At 36.1% G+C, this 13,143-nt stretch overlaps 2 protein-coding genes across 4 annotated transcripts in view; one reads left to right on the top strand and one right to left on the bottom strand.

Annotated features, from left to right (window-relative positions):
* Positions 1 to 13,143, bottom strand: part of LOC133518484 (uncharacterized) — a 237,308-nt gene that overhangs the window by 24,733 nt on the left and 199,432 nt on the right. The window lies entirely within an intron of this gene.
* The window catches only part of LOC133518477 (SUN domain-containing ossification factor), a 128,485-nt gene that overhangs the window by 81,245 nt on the left and 34,097 nt on the right, over positions 1 to 13,143 (top strand). The window contains exon 1 of one of the 3 annotated variants that reach the window (XM_061852181.1): positions 2,488 to 2,626. The exons of 1 other annotated variant lie outside the window; for it this stretch is intronic. The gene's annotated coding sequence lies outside the window, so the exon portion shown is untranslated. Of the gene's footprint in view, positions 1 to 2,487; positions 2,627 to 2,906; positions 2,925 to 13,143 lie in introns of those variants that run through there. One more of the 3 variants, XM_061852182.1, reaches the window with a different exon arrangement.

The following is a 13,143-nucleotide window of genomic DNA, read 5'->3' as shown; positions in this document are numbered from 1 at the left end:
ACATGCGCGTTGCCGACCCTAACACCCTCCCACCCCTCGTTGAGCTCTGGCAACCTTACTCACCGGCAGGAACACAACACTATGAGTAGGGTCTAGTGTTATTTGGCTGCGATTTTCTGTAAGGTGGAGGTACTTCCCCAGTTGGGTTCTGCTCTAGATCTGGAATGACATCCGCTGTGCTGTGCCCTACCACACAGAGCCAGATGACATTTACAATGCCCATACCTCTCTTATAATGCCTGTGCTAAAAATGTGATTGCGAACTACCTGCAATAACTATACAGTACCTGGGCGACCGAGCTTTGCTCGGTTATAATTAACTATTTATTGTAATATGGTGGTGTATAGGTGATAATCTTAACTACATTCTTTTACTAAATTAAACTTGTCTAAAACAATAAAAATTAAAAAATTATATATAAAATTGAACATATAAAAAAAAACAAAAGTTAGTCACCAGGCGAGATTCGAACCCGTAACACTCGTTTAGCAGTCCGCGTCTTAACCCGCTGGACCAGACGGACAGTGGCCGGCAACACGAAATTAGCGACCATATTCTGCGTCGAAAGAAAAACGCATGAAAACTCGAAAACACGCGTTTTCCCAAACATAAGACTAATCTAGATCGATTGTTTACCCCCAAAAACCCCCATATACCAAATTTCAGCAAAATCGTTAGAGCCGTTTCCGAGATCCCGGAAATATATATATACAAGAATTGCTCGTTTAAAGGTAATATAATAGATAATTAGGCATTAAAACACTCGTGTGATCTTTTTAAGAAACTCACTTCGTTCGTTTCCTAAGCCCACACTCGTGTATTTTAATGCCTTTTATTATGTAGCAGTAACATAAACTACTAATATATGTTGAAAGTAAGTACAGGCGGCTAACACAATGGTACCAAAAGACAAAAGTTTTGAAAATGTAATTTTCATCATCGTCACTTGGCTGTACATTTGAGGGCCTATCGCGAACCACGTTCGACGTGTTACCTCTCTGTCGCACTTGTAAATTCGTACGTAAGTATGACAGGGAGGCAACACGTCGAACGTGGTACGCGGTAAGCCCTCTGATGCCACCTCCATTAGTCTTTTGTACGCCGGTATAGCCTTCGACTCAATGTATAATCTACACTTTTTATGGAAACGTAGTTCCTCCTTCCCGTAGAAATATTTAACTTTCCCATCACCAAGAAAGATTATTTGCTCGCAGTTATTAACTGCTCAATTCCTCGTTTTTTCTCTGTTACTAAGTCAGTACAGTACACATATCAAACATTTTTCACTCATTTTGAAGTCATAATAACTTTTATTCTATAATTAAATTCATGTAATGTCCGCATCTAATTTATGTGCACGATAAACAAACAAATGAATGATTTGAAAGAAAAGACAAACAGCGCTTGCGAAGCTGAGCGGGGGGCGCGGGCGGGGCGAGGTATCTATCGCTCACCAGGTCGGCTACGATAGGCTCCCGCGCGCCGAGCCGACATGTTGAAGGACCAGCGCGGCGTGGTTATGAATTTCGCGCCTTTTTAAGTTGATTTTACTATTACAATGCAAGCTACACACAGATATTTCTACCTTTCCATAAAATGGCTGCATATATTATTTTATAGTAATAGACTTATCTCTACGGACTTTAATTCAATATTAGATCTTACAGGACAAAAAACGCATATTAATTGTAAAGCACATATCCTACTCTTCTAATTTTTTGCCTTGCCTATTAACTTAAGAATTTAGATATGATATTGTGGATTTTTCAAACTTTAATTCAATATTGACAAAATAATAAGCTAATTTGAGTTTGACAAAGTAGCACGTTGATTTTTTTTCTAAAAATTTGATAGCATAAAGCCTCATACATATTATAAAAGACGATGCTTAAATTTTGTACTTTAATTCAATATTCAAAATTCATCAATAAAAATACATAAATACCTTATTTAAATCTAACGCTCGTTCTAAATTTTCTTCATATATTACAAATATGCTTAAAAATATGTCCCATAACAGATAAACATCACTTTTCACTCTTTAGAATTATCGAAACTTATAGGGCAAAAATCCGGTCCCACTATTGGTCTATTACTTTGCTTACTTTATTTACAAGAAAATATTGTTGAAGCTTCACAGTTCCAATAATATGAGCTAGTTATTTATTCTTGAAGGCTTACCTGTATTGAAAATAAACATGTAATTCGACCACTGGCTATAATTAACCTGACGAGGCTGTTCGGACGTTCAAGGCTGCCAAACTCAGCAGAAACGGTAAATCGTCAATACAGAACCTATGTGTCAACTTCCTACATTGCGGATTTCTCGTGCCCAACCTGTTTGCACTTAGAAAAAAAAAAGAGAGCAACTAATTGATAACAAGCCATATTCACATGTAGACAGAGTTGAATTTAAGTTGGTATAAATATAGCGTTCGGAAAACAATTTCGCTCTCAACTGCCATCCAGTACTTGCATTAGTAATTCAGTATGGCGCGTGACCGCGGGCGCGATAGACGCGTGTCACAACCGTGGCGAAAGAATTAGCCGGCCGCGTCCGTGCATTTACTTTTCAAATTTCGAACAAAAAAAAAATTCTCAGTTTCGAATACTGCGTTTTCCACGGTTTGTTCAGAAAAATTCTGTGATTTTGTTGAACGTGTTTCGAAAATAAAACGGTGGTTGTTTGCGTGATAAGTGCTTGGTTTGAGTGTAGTCTGGATGTATGACCTTAGTATTTCAGGCGTGAAATATGGTCCGTTTCAGAAATAGGTCGCTTGGAACGAGACGTATGTTAGGTAACTTGGTAAAACTTCGTGTAAAGGCTGAAAATGTAGGTCATTTCAGTAAGAAAATAGTTAACTTGAAATTAGCTCATTTTCGAAGAATTGAATTTATGTAGGTAATCTACATTTCAATGTTAGTAAGTATTTTTTTAACTTAAAAATTGTAGGCTTTATTTTTTAGAACTCTACTTCATATCTTATCAGCATCTCCCAACGATTTATATGAATTAAAATCAAATACATCACTTATCTCACGTATATAAATCTTAAGTGATATAAGGAACTACCAACATTCAAATACCTAACTAAAATACTTTCCATACCAATAAAAACTTTCTCATTTCATAGCGAATTAGCTGTTATTGACATTAGCTTGCGAATCTAATGAAGATTAACGATGTGGTTTATGTAATGTAGCTGGTCGTAATAAGTAATTACATATATTATATTATTATTTAATAAACAAACAAGTTAGAATATAAAAGTACAAGACACATCGTAAGCAAAATTGAGTAGGTTTTTGTGCCGACGAAGAGTTAAAAAAAATGTGTTATGAGTTATCTATTTTTTTCTCAATTTTATCTTTAATTAACATAAATCACATTTTTACAAAATATCATTTCATATCAAATTAAACAAAAATACATAATGATTGAAAATAAATCAAAATTTACACCTAAAAAACCTACAATTAAATAATATGCTCTCTAATCTTAAATTACTATTACATCTATTTGCTAAACTGTTTGTTTGCGATTTACTGTTATCTATGGCATGTTTGTCACGCCAAGACATTAGCAAATATGCGGTAAGTTATTTAGCATTTGCTAATTATCTTAATCTATGTACTGAGTCAATGTACGTATGTTATTTACTGACGTGGTCTACGTTCATTCGACGATATGTGATAAATGTGATTATTATGTCGATCTCATGTGTCGCGTGTACTTGACGTTTGACGATGCGTGGGTTCTCCTAAAGGCATATCATCTATCGTTTTCTATGTACAAGGCTCGGCTTCGTGCGTCACGGATTTACAGATAATTTGGGTATAAATCGGGAAAATAGTGCTACGGCGTAGCACGCGTAGCGCTCTCTTCCCTTTAATGGCCGAATGACATATTTGTAAAATGGACATTTTGCGAAAAATTACGATATCGCCTAGCTAGAAAATTAAGAGGGAAGTATACCACGTGATCGTCCATACAAAAAGAGAAAACGTTTTTCCACTTCTAAATATTTTCCATTTTCTATTAGTTTCAATATGTTATTGACACAATGAAAAAATACGTTTATAGGTTTTCCATTTTTGAATTTGCAATACGAAAAAAGCGAAACCTATTAACAATAAACCTCAAAATCACAGTGATTTGTTAAGATTTAGTTAGTGGAACGGAATGGAGCGAAATCGAATTTAATAGAAAAATTACCGTTATTTCGCTAGGATCGTAAAGCTATTCTTTCCTCTTAAGATTTATAAAATCGGGTATAATTTTAATATTTTATTTTATTTACTTATTGGGAGCCTGTAGTGTCCCACTGCTGGGCCCCCAATTTCTCGATCCTGTGCAATTTCTGGTTACAATTATTCTTTGTGTCACGGTCGCACCACTCGCGCCAATAAATAATCGCAAGCAAGATGTAGTTACATCTTGGCGGGCTGCAAGCTTGGTTAATCGACAGTTTCAATTTACAGCTGTAATGCAGTCCTTTACACTCCTTAGAATAAGAAAAACTGCAATAAATTAATAAAGCTATACAGAACCTGGTTATACCTGCAATAACCGTAAATCCGTTTCCTTACACCGATTAACACTAAATGACATATTTGGATTGGGATTATTTTACAACCTAATTACCAATTGAATACTACTTTCCAACGCAATAAAAGGTAAAAGTTCCGAGGGGCAAATATAATTGTCGCTATTAACTGTCATAGCAACACTATGTCTCAGTAACGTAAATACTTTGACAGGTCCATTCTGCGGCGTCTTTAATGACTGCTAGTGTTAGATTGCTTAGTGTTATAGTGTATAAATTTATTAGACAGTTTTACTGGCGGAGAAATGGTACTAGATATTAGTGAAATCTGTTAGATAGGTGTTTCTTGTGAATAGCGAATGCTGCTGATTGTTAATTAGCTTCCAGCAGCTTTAAACCTTCTGATGTACTAAAAACCTGAACTTGTCCTATAGCTGCCAAGAATTGGAGTTGTAAGGTCCCTGAAATTGGCTCAAAATTATTACGAACGACGCCACAGTTTCCTTCGGATGTATTCCTTCACAAAAGAGGTACTGGCAAATTATCTATTAATTATTTTTCGTTCATAAATTCCGAAAAACATTAGGAACTAACTCACGCGCCTAAATCGTATACGATTCCACGTACTCTCAACATCAAATATAAAACCAGGCAAATGCGAGTCGGACTCGCGCACGAAGGGTTCCGTACCATTATAAAACGGCAAAAAATCAAGTTTGTTGTTTGGGAGCCCCCTTAAATATTTATTTTATTCTGTTTTTTTTTTAGTATTTGTTGTTATAGCGGCAACAGAAATACATTATCTGTGAAAATTTCAACTGTCTAACTATCACGGTTCATGAGATACATTCTGGTGACAGACGGACAGACAGACAGACAGACTTTTTACCTAAAAAGAGGTCAAAAACGCGTGTGTGGACAATAAATGAAGTCCTATAGTATCTGATATGCTGAAAGTTTTAACGATTGACGCTAGAAGGTTTGTCAGTTACTTATTCTGTTATCAATTATCATGTAATAATTTATATATTAAATTAAACTTTATAATGAATATTCCAAAATGACTATCGATAAAACTTAAAACGACCTATAAATATAGATTATTCACGACTACTCTTACACTTCAAATACTAAGTAAAGTAAGTAAGAAAAGTATAGGCTATAAATAGGTTATTAATGGTAGTTTATTTATTTTAATGTTCTCTTAATTTTATTTGCAAATATGTTTTTAACGATCAACGAATAGACAATGCCATAATGATATATTATTAATGGTATTTATCTTGAGCGTTTATCGCCGTCACAACCGTGGACGCATTATTGTAGATTTCTAAATATTTGCACTTAAATTTTGTTTATTTATTCATTTGAATCTTTGGGAAACAAACAGTCAAATAAAACACTCATAGTAAAATCAGAATACACATTGACAAGCCACAGTTTTCACAAATGAATAAATACATCTCTGTTGCTCTTAATTAACAAGGTTATGATAAGGTACAATTTACTACTGTTATTATGTATTGTTATTTCTATTTTTATTGTCGTTATGTCGTTTATGTTGTAAAGGCCAGAGTAACGGTTATGTTGCAAAATTCGAAAACAGTCAAAATTGTCCTGTCTTAGTCATGAATAATGTGGCTATGGTTGTGACAGCGATGATACCTCGCATGTGACATGTGCCTTAAAGGTCGAAGTAATCGAAGTATTTTTTGTAAGATTTGCTGTTGTTGTAAGGTGTGTGAAGCGCTTTAGCGTGTAATTCAAACAGGGAATACCTTTCGCCCTTGTCTTGTCGCGAAACCCTGATAGGGTTAGAATTATATTTTCCTTCCTTTTGTATGTTTCCTTTAAAATTACGATGCTCCTGAGAATTCCGTCCGACGTTACCCTCTACTTTGTCACGCGACGGTATAATAATGTGTATAGTCTGCTTCAAATATTGTTAGAGTTATCAAAATAGGTAAAGTTTTTTATATTACACCCCCATTTATCAGTATAGTAAAAAAACTAAGTTCGCAAGACTATCTAAAAAACATTCATACGAGTTCATTTTCGTCTGCAGTTTTGCCAAAGTGAATGGTCATCGCAGCCGCTATTAACTATAGTATTCATACGCAACCAAGTAAACTGTTTTTTTTTTTTTTATATGTTTTATTTAGGTATCAGAATTGCAGCGTATTGCCTACATAGTAGAATAGTTTTAAATTTTTTGGAGTATTCTATTGTTAGATAGCCTAGGAATAGTGTCCTAAGCCCTAAACTAGATGACTAGGTAAACCTGTCTTATAGGGATCAGGGGATAAAACTATAATGTACGAGTGCGCACGCGAGTTTGCTCTAGATTGCGCGCCTGATTAAGTGATTAGTACTAACTATTCATACATACCTCAAAATAAAGCGCGTAATCTACAGCGCGCACTCGCGACGCATTCGCTAGATCTGCACTATTCATGGGTTATCTTTATGAAACCGATACACTTCTTCCATTAAGAGCAATTCCTAGCTGAGCAACTTTTCAAATCTCGAATTTTTGAAGCTATGTTTCTGTCGCGCTGCGGTGGGCGGGAGCCGGAGCTATCTAAGTGTGAGTGCGCGCACACAGATACGAGACGCGAGCGCCCGCTCATTGCGCGCCGTTCCGTTGACATTGCCGGCGACCCGGCCGGAATTCATCCTGCGCTGCCCGACACAAGTTGTTTTTGATGTTATCACATTATATTGTTTTTAATTATTATTTTAACGACCAGTTTGGCCTAGTGGGTAGTGACCCTGCCTACGAAGCTGATGGTCCCGGGTTCAAATCCTGGTAAGGGCATATATTCGTGTGATGAGCATGAATATTTGTTCCTGAGTCATGGGTGTTTTCTGTGTATTTAAGTATTTATAAATATTTATATATTATAAATATATATCGTTGTCTAAGTACCCTCAACACAAGCCTTATTGAGCTTACTGTGGTACTTGTCAATTTGAGTAATAATGTCCTATAATATTTATTTATATTGATTATTTATTTATTATATTATACTGTATCTAGTAATTAATTCAGATAAAGACTATACGAAAAAGAATGAGGTCCTTGCTTCGGTCGTCGTACCTATCCGTGACAATAAGTTGGGTGTGATCATGGTGTGTTGTGAAATTTTGTAAGTAGGTATGGTTAACCTACAATCTAAATAGTAGTAGTAGTACGATGGGGCTAAACTTGTGCCGTCTTATTGAAGAACGTATCGCAATGACAATCTGGGTAAGGTATGTTGGGATTATGCCGGACAATTTTGGGACCAATTGAGAGAACTCGCGACTTTTTTTTTCTAGATCGTGTCAGATTCTTGAAGTACAGAGCAAATCGTTAAATAATAACCGTAGATTCAGCCTGAATTTTGGTAATCTTCAATATATAAAGGTTTTAGTTTTGTACACGTGTAAAGATGAAACATACTTTTTTTAGGGTAACGAGTGTTTTGCCATCAAGGGATAACATCGGATGGTGAATAAAAGTTGGTTTAAATGGAAAGAGAATAAGGTATCACAAAAAAATAGGTCCGGAGTTTAGCCTTCTCCTACGTATATAAATTGCAGCCAACAATACTAAAAGTTGTCAGCGAATGTTCGATTTTTCGTATTTTTGTATCCGATCTTAACCCTGATACAAACATTTGGTAAAATTGTGGCTCTCAAACTTTGATACTTATGTCATAAGGCAATTTGATAAGTAAACAATGTGCTAACAATTGCGATTTTGACGGTAAAATATTGCAATTATATATATAGTTGATATACAATCTTTTTTTGGATAAAATGTAAGGATCGTATGCAAAGAGTAAAGTAATAGAATAAAATATATAGGAAAAGAGAGCCCTCTTGAAGCATTTTAAGGAAACTAATTTCGAAGTGCTATCTCTATTTTGTATCCGAAACTAACTATATATGTGTGCGTTCACATCTACGTATGCATCCGTATGTGTAGGTACTTTCGTACTACATAATATTAGGTCTACTTCGGCGTTATACATGTTAGTTTTTTGTTTGATTTCTTGAAACTTTCATAGTTTTTCTGTTTACAAGATATTAAACAAAATACTAACTTGTAAGCCACCCAAGTAGACCTAATGTTATGTAGAAAGGTTTTAAAAAGAATGGAATAAAGAAAACAATACAAAAGAAAACAGAAACATAAGCACAGGTAAACAACATGCGGTCTAATCGCTAAAACGCAATCTCCAGGCAACCTTTGGGCAGCGGAAATTAAAAAAATGACATTGTCAGTAAGTAGGTGTACATACACATACATACAAAATAGACTACCTAAATCTTTTCCTTTTGATTTACCGTCGCGTTGGTACTGGATAATAATAAGGGTACGAAAGTGTGATCAAGAAAACAATTAATGTGATAATTAAGTAGGTAAATTGAAGAAAATTTAAAATTTGACCTACACTGCTGTTTTTTAAATGGGTAAAGATCGTATTGTTTCTTTCCGATCTTTACCTGGAAGGGTCAAAATTTGATATTGGTCTACAGCAATCCTAGGTCTGTTTTTGATTGGATTGTTTTATAAATAAACATCTAAAACGAAATTATACATTAACACAATTACAAAAACAAACACATTTTCATCACAATACACAAAATAAATTACAGGGCCTGGACCCGGGTATGTCCTTAAACTACATCAAAAAGAGAGGTATGGGCACTGTGAATGTCATCTCGCCTTGTGTGGTAGGGCACAGCACAGCGGATGTCATTCCAGATCTAGAGCAGAGCCCAACTGGGTAAGCACCTCCACCTTACAGAAAACCGCAGCCAAATAACACTAGACCCTACTCATAGTATTGTGTTCCTGCCAGTGAGTAAGGTTGCCAGAGCTCAACGAGGGGCGGGGGGTTAGGGTCGGCAACGCGCATGTAACTTCTCTGGAGTTGCAGGCGTACATAGGCTACGGATACTGCTTACCATCAGGCGGGCCGTATGCTTGTTTGCCACCGACGTAGTATAAAAAAAAGGGCGAAGATCGGATACACGAAATTTACCTTGCTCTATGTGATTGCGCATAGCACAAGCCCGATATCCTTGAGTGGCGCTGGGACACTGGCAGTCGAGGCAATGAAATGGCATCTTACACAATGTTGCCAACATTAAAAAAGAAAGCCAAATTAGGGAGAAATGAATTTGCTACGTTCTTCACCCACATCCGGTATAACCCCAACATACCTTAATCGTTGAACCGCCGCATTTCAAAATGGCCCTTATTTTGATATCGGCTAGCCGTAATGTAAATTTGCTATCTAGTGGTTTACTTGTGACGCACAAGTGTGAGCAATGCAAGACAATCAAATTGTTAATGGGTATTTATGATGTTTTAATCAAAATAAGCAGGTTGTACCTATTATCCTACTTAGCTTTGTTTACAGGCCTTTAATAGTAAACATAACTAAACATAAGCACTACATGACCTGCAATGTAAAAAAATACAAAAAAACGGTTTGAAGTGACAGACCATTACGGGTACATTTTAGAATAGAATAGAATATAAATCTTTATTACGAAACCATGGTAGGTACATAATAGTTGTTACATTAAAGAGTGTGAAAACACATGGCACCCTTTTCTTAGAACTACGTGGTATTTTGGTTATGTTACGGCGATCGACTGTTGGTTGTTGGTGTATTTTTTCTCATTTTAACCATTAACATGTTATGCCCATCACTATTCCTTCTGTGTACGTATATTTTGAAACTGTCTCCGCCTCTAATTCGTGCGATAAGGACAACTGCAGCTCGGACTAAAATTCACACGCAAAAAACTCAAAAATCGAGGTTTCGCTCTCGACTGTTTCCTCCTCCAAAACGCAATCAATCTTTATGAAATTTTGGAAACTGCAAGAGGAAGAAATAATCTATGCCGCTATGTTTTGATTTTTTGGATATTTTTTGTCATATTTGTATACTGTGCCTTTTTTTACAGCCAATTCAATTGAGCCGTTTTTGCGATTTTCGAGGCGCTGTATTTTTCTTCAAAATAAAATAATCCAAAAAAGCAAAACATAGCGGCACAGATATTGATGATATTGGTCTTATTTGAAAAAATCACTGCTCTAGGTTGAAAATCCAGGGAGGAATCAGTCGAGAGCGTTTGTATGGAAAAATCGCAACTAGGAATTCCTCTTAAGGAGTGTAACATCAAACCACGACAGGAAGCTCTGCTCATTCCACAGCGGGAGCGATCGCGGCCGGAAATTCCTTCGAAGTCGCGTGACGTGACATGTGCTACTCTTCGCGACGCAAGTTTAACCTCCTATTTACGTGGATCTATATATTATCAATTATATACAAATGCTTTATTTACATAATAGATATATACAGAGGTACTACTATTAATAACTAGCTTAAATCTAAAATAGGCCTCGTTGTATCGCAATGCTGATACGTTGTGCGAGGAAGCCGCCAGCTCTTCGGTCACCAGTTACGTCAACCAGACGCTTCGCGATTTCTGCAAAATACTTGTGCGCGCTGGGACTCCATGGACGTAGATTTTCAATTATATTAACAATAAATGCACATACTGCCTGATTCTAGTTATGTGCATAATGTAATGTGTCCTAACTAGAACGATACCAGACTGTCATACGGTCAAGGAATTTAATTTCAGTCCTGTGACAAGGTACGAAATTGTACGAAAATATTTTTTATGTGTACTAGGCAGTAGGCAGTCGTCACTAATATAGCAACATATGTAATTTTGAGTTTATGTTCGGTTTAAAACTGCAAAACCTTTCGGCCGCGTCGCAACTGTATTTTCATTAGTGTCGAACCAAAATTTCAATTTCGTTAGAATTAGGCATAAAAATGATGTCTCGCCCGTAGGTTCGTTTTCGGGCGAAACTAGAGCGAAACGGAACCTTCGGTTTCGGCAAAAAAATCGCTTTTGGTCGGACAATAGTTCTGATAAAATGATTTATCTAAATATGACGATGATGATTACTTTACTTGCGGATGATTTCCTAGCAGGAAACCGCTTCCACTCACAAAACGATATTTTTCCGTCACTCAATCTTGGGGGACACCGATATGTGGACAAAAACATAGAAATTTTAATTCATATGTAGTAAAAAGGTGGAAATATAAATCGTGCATGATAGTGGAAGTGTCGAGTGCGGCTTGTTTACGCTCTAGTTCCTTCGTTTCTTCAATGAATGCTATGAATGCGTTCGACTTTGTTTTGACGAGATCTCGTTTCATATAACTACTATAAAATACTACCAGTTTTGCGATAAGTTTACGAATGGTATAATTGTATATGTTAAAGAAGCCATTGCATGGTCCCTAGCTGTTTAACCCTTTGAACGCCAAGAGCCACTAAAGTGATCGTGTGCTGTCGTGCCTACCATGCGAACGACCACTAAAGGGGTCATGGCAGATGCTGTCAAAGCAATTTTACTGTTGACAGATAAGGTTGAAATTCGTTTCTCACTAGTTGAGATGTTGGCATGTATGCCACATTTTGATGGCAGATAGAAAGCGTTAAAAACAATGAATTTCGCTCTTTGTTTGTCGGTGCTAGGTTATGTTACCTCCTTAATTTTACAGAGTCCGTAAAAATCCTTGATTATTATCGAATTTAGTAGGTATCACTATTGAAGTATCCACTGATACAACAGATGCTTTTTCCGTCTTTAACCTCGACGCTAATATATTGGAATTGGATCTCATGACCAATTACAGCAATAGAAAACCTGCTATGTCCTTACTTAGACTCATACAATCATACAAACCTATAGCCTTCCACGGAATGATTTAGGACTATGAGTACTATGGCACTTACAACGCACTTATATTATTCAATTCCAATACCCTTTGAATTCAAATGAGTTTTGCAAATATTCCGTCAAATCCCTGTCCATTCTGTGCTTCCGTTCATATCGGTCGGATTGACACTTGAATTTACTTGTACGTCTTTTCCATAGCACTCCTTATAAATCTGAGGTAATTGTTGACCTGTCTACGGTTCAAGCTAATTTGGTTGTAATACTAACGCTATGACATCTCAAATGTAAAGTGAACCCTAAATAGCTCAACAATTAATGTCCGTGGCTGTACCTAATAGTTTACCTGATTCTTTCCTTTCTTATCAGGGTACGTTATCTATATATGTTAGTTTTTAATCAATTGATCAATCTTGAGTATCACAAGGCACTTTTTGGTTCCGTCCGTACCCGAAGGTTCATAAAGGAAAATTTTGGACAAAAAACTTATTCTAAATTGGTGTGTTGGTTGTATTATTTCTAGTTAGCATAACAGAGACAAGCTTTTTATAGTTATGAAAGTTGTGTGATAAAGTAGCTGCTGTAGTTTTATGATGTCATTGTTCTATTATCTTAACATGCATGAACAATTTTTACACGTGAATACGATGTTTTACTCAATTCTGACCCATATTACAACTACATAACTTATATTGTTCCTTACAAGTCTCAGCCTCGTAAACTGCATTAGTATACAATTGGCTCCATCATCACTTGGTTAATTCGTGTCAGATTTATCAGCAAAAAGTACAATTTCTGCGAGATTAAGTATTTAAATTAATTGGACG

The sequence above is a fragment of the Cydia pomonella genome, chromosome 5 (assembly GCF_033807575.1).
Source record: "Cydia pomonella isolate Wapato2018A chromosome 5, ilCydPomo1, whole genome shotgun sequence".
Classification (NCBI taxonomy): Eukaryota; Metazoa; Arthropoda; class Insecta; order Lepidoptera; family Tortricidae; genus Cydia; species Cydia pomonella.
Note: the sequence above shows the minus strand (reverse complement) of the source record. Positions and strands in the feature narration are given on the sequence as shown.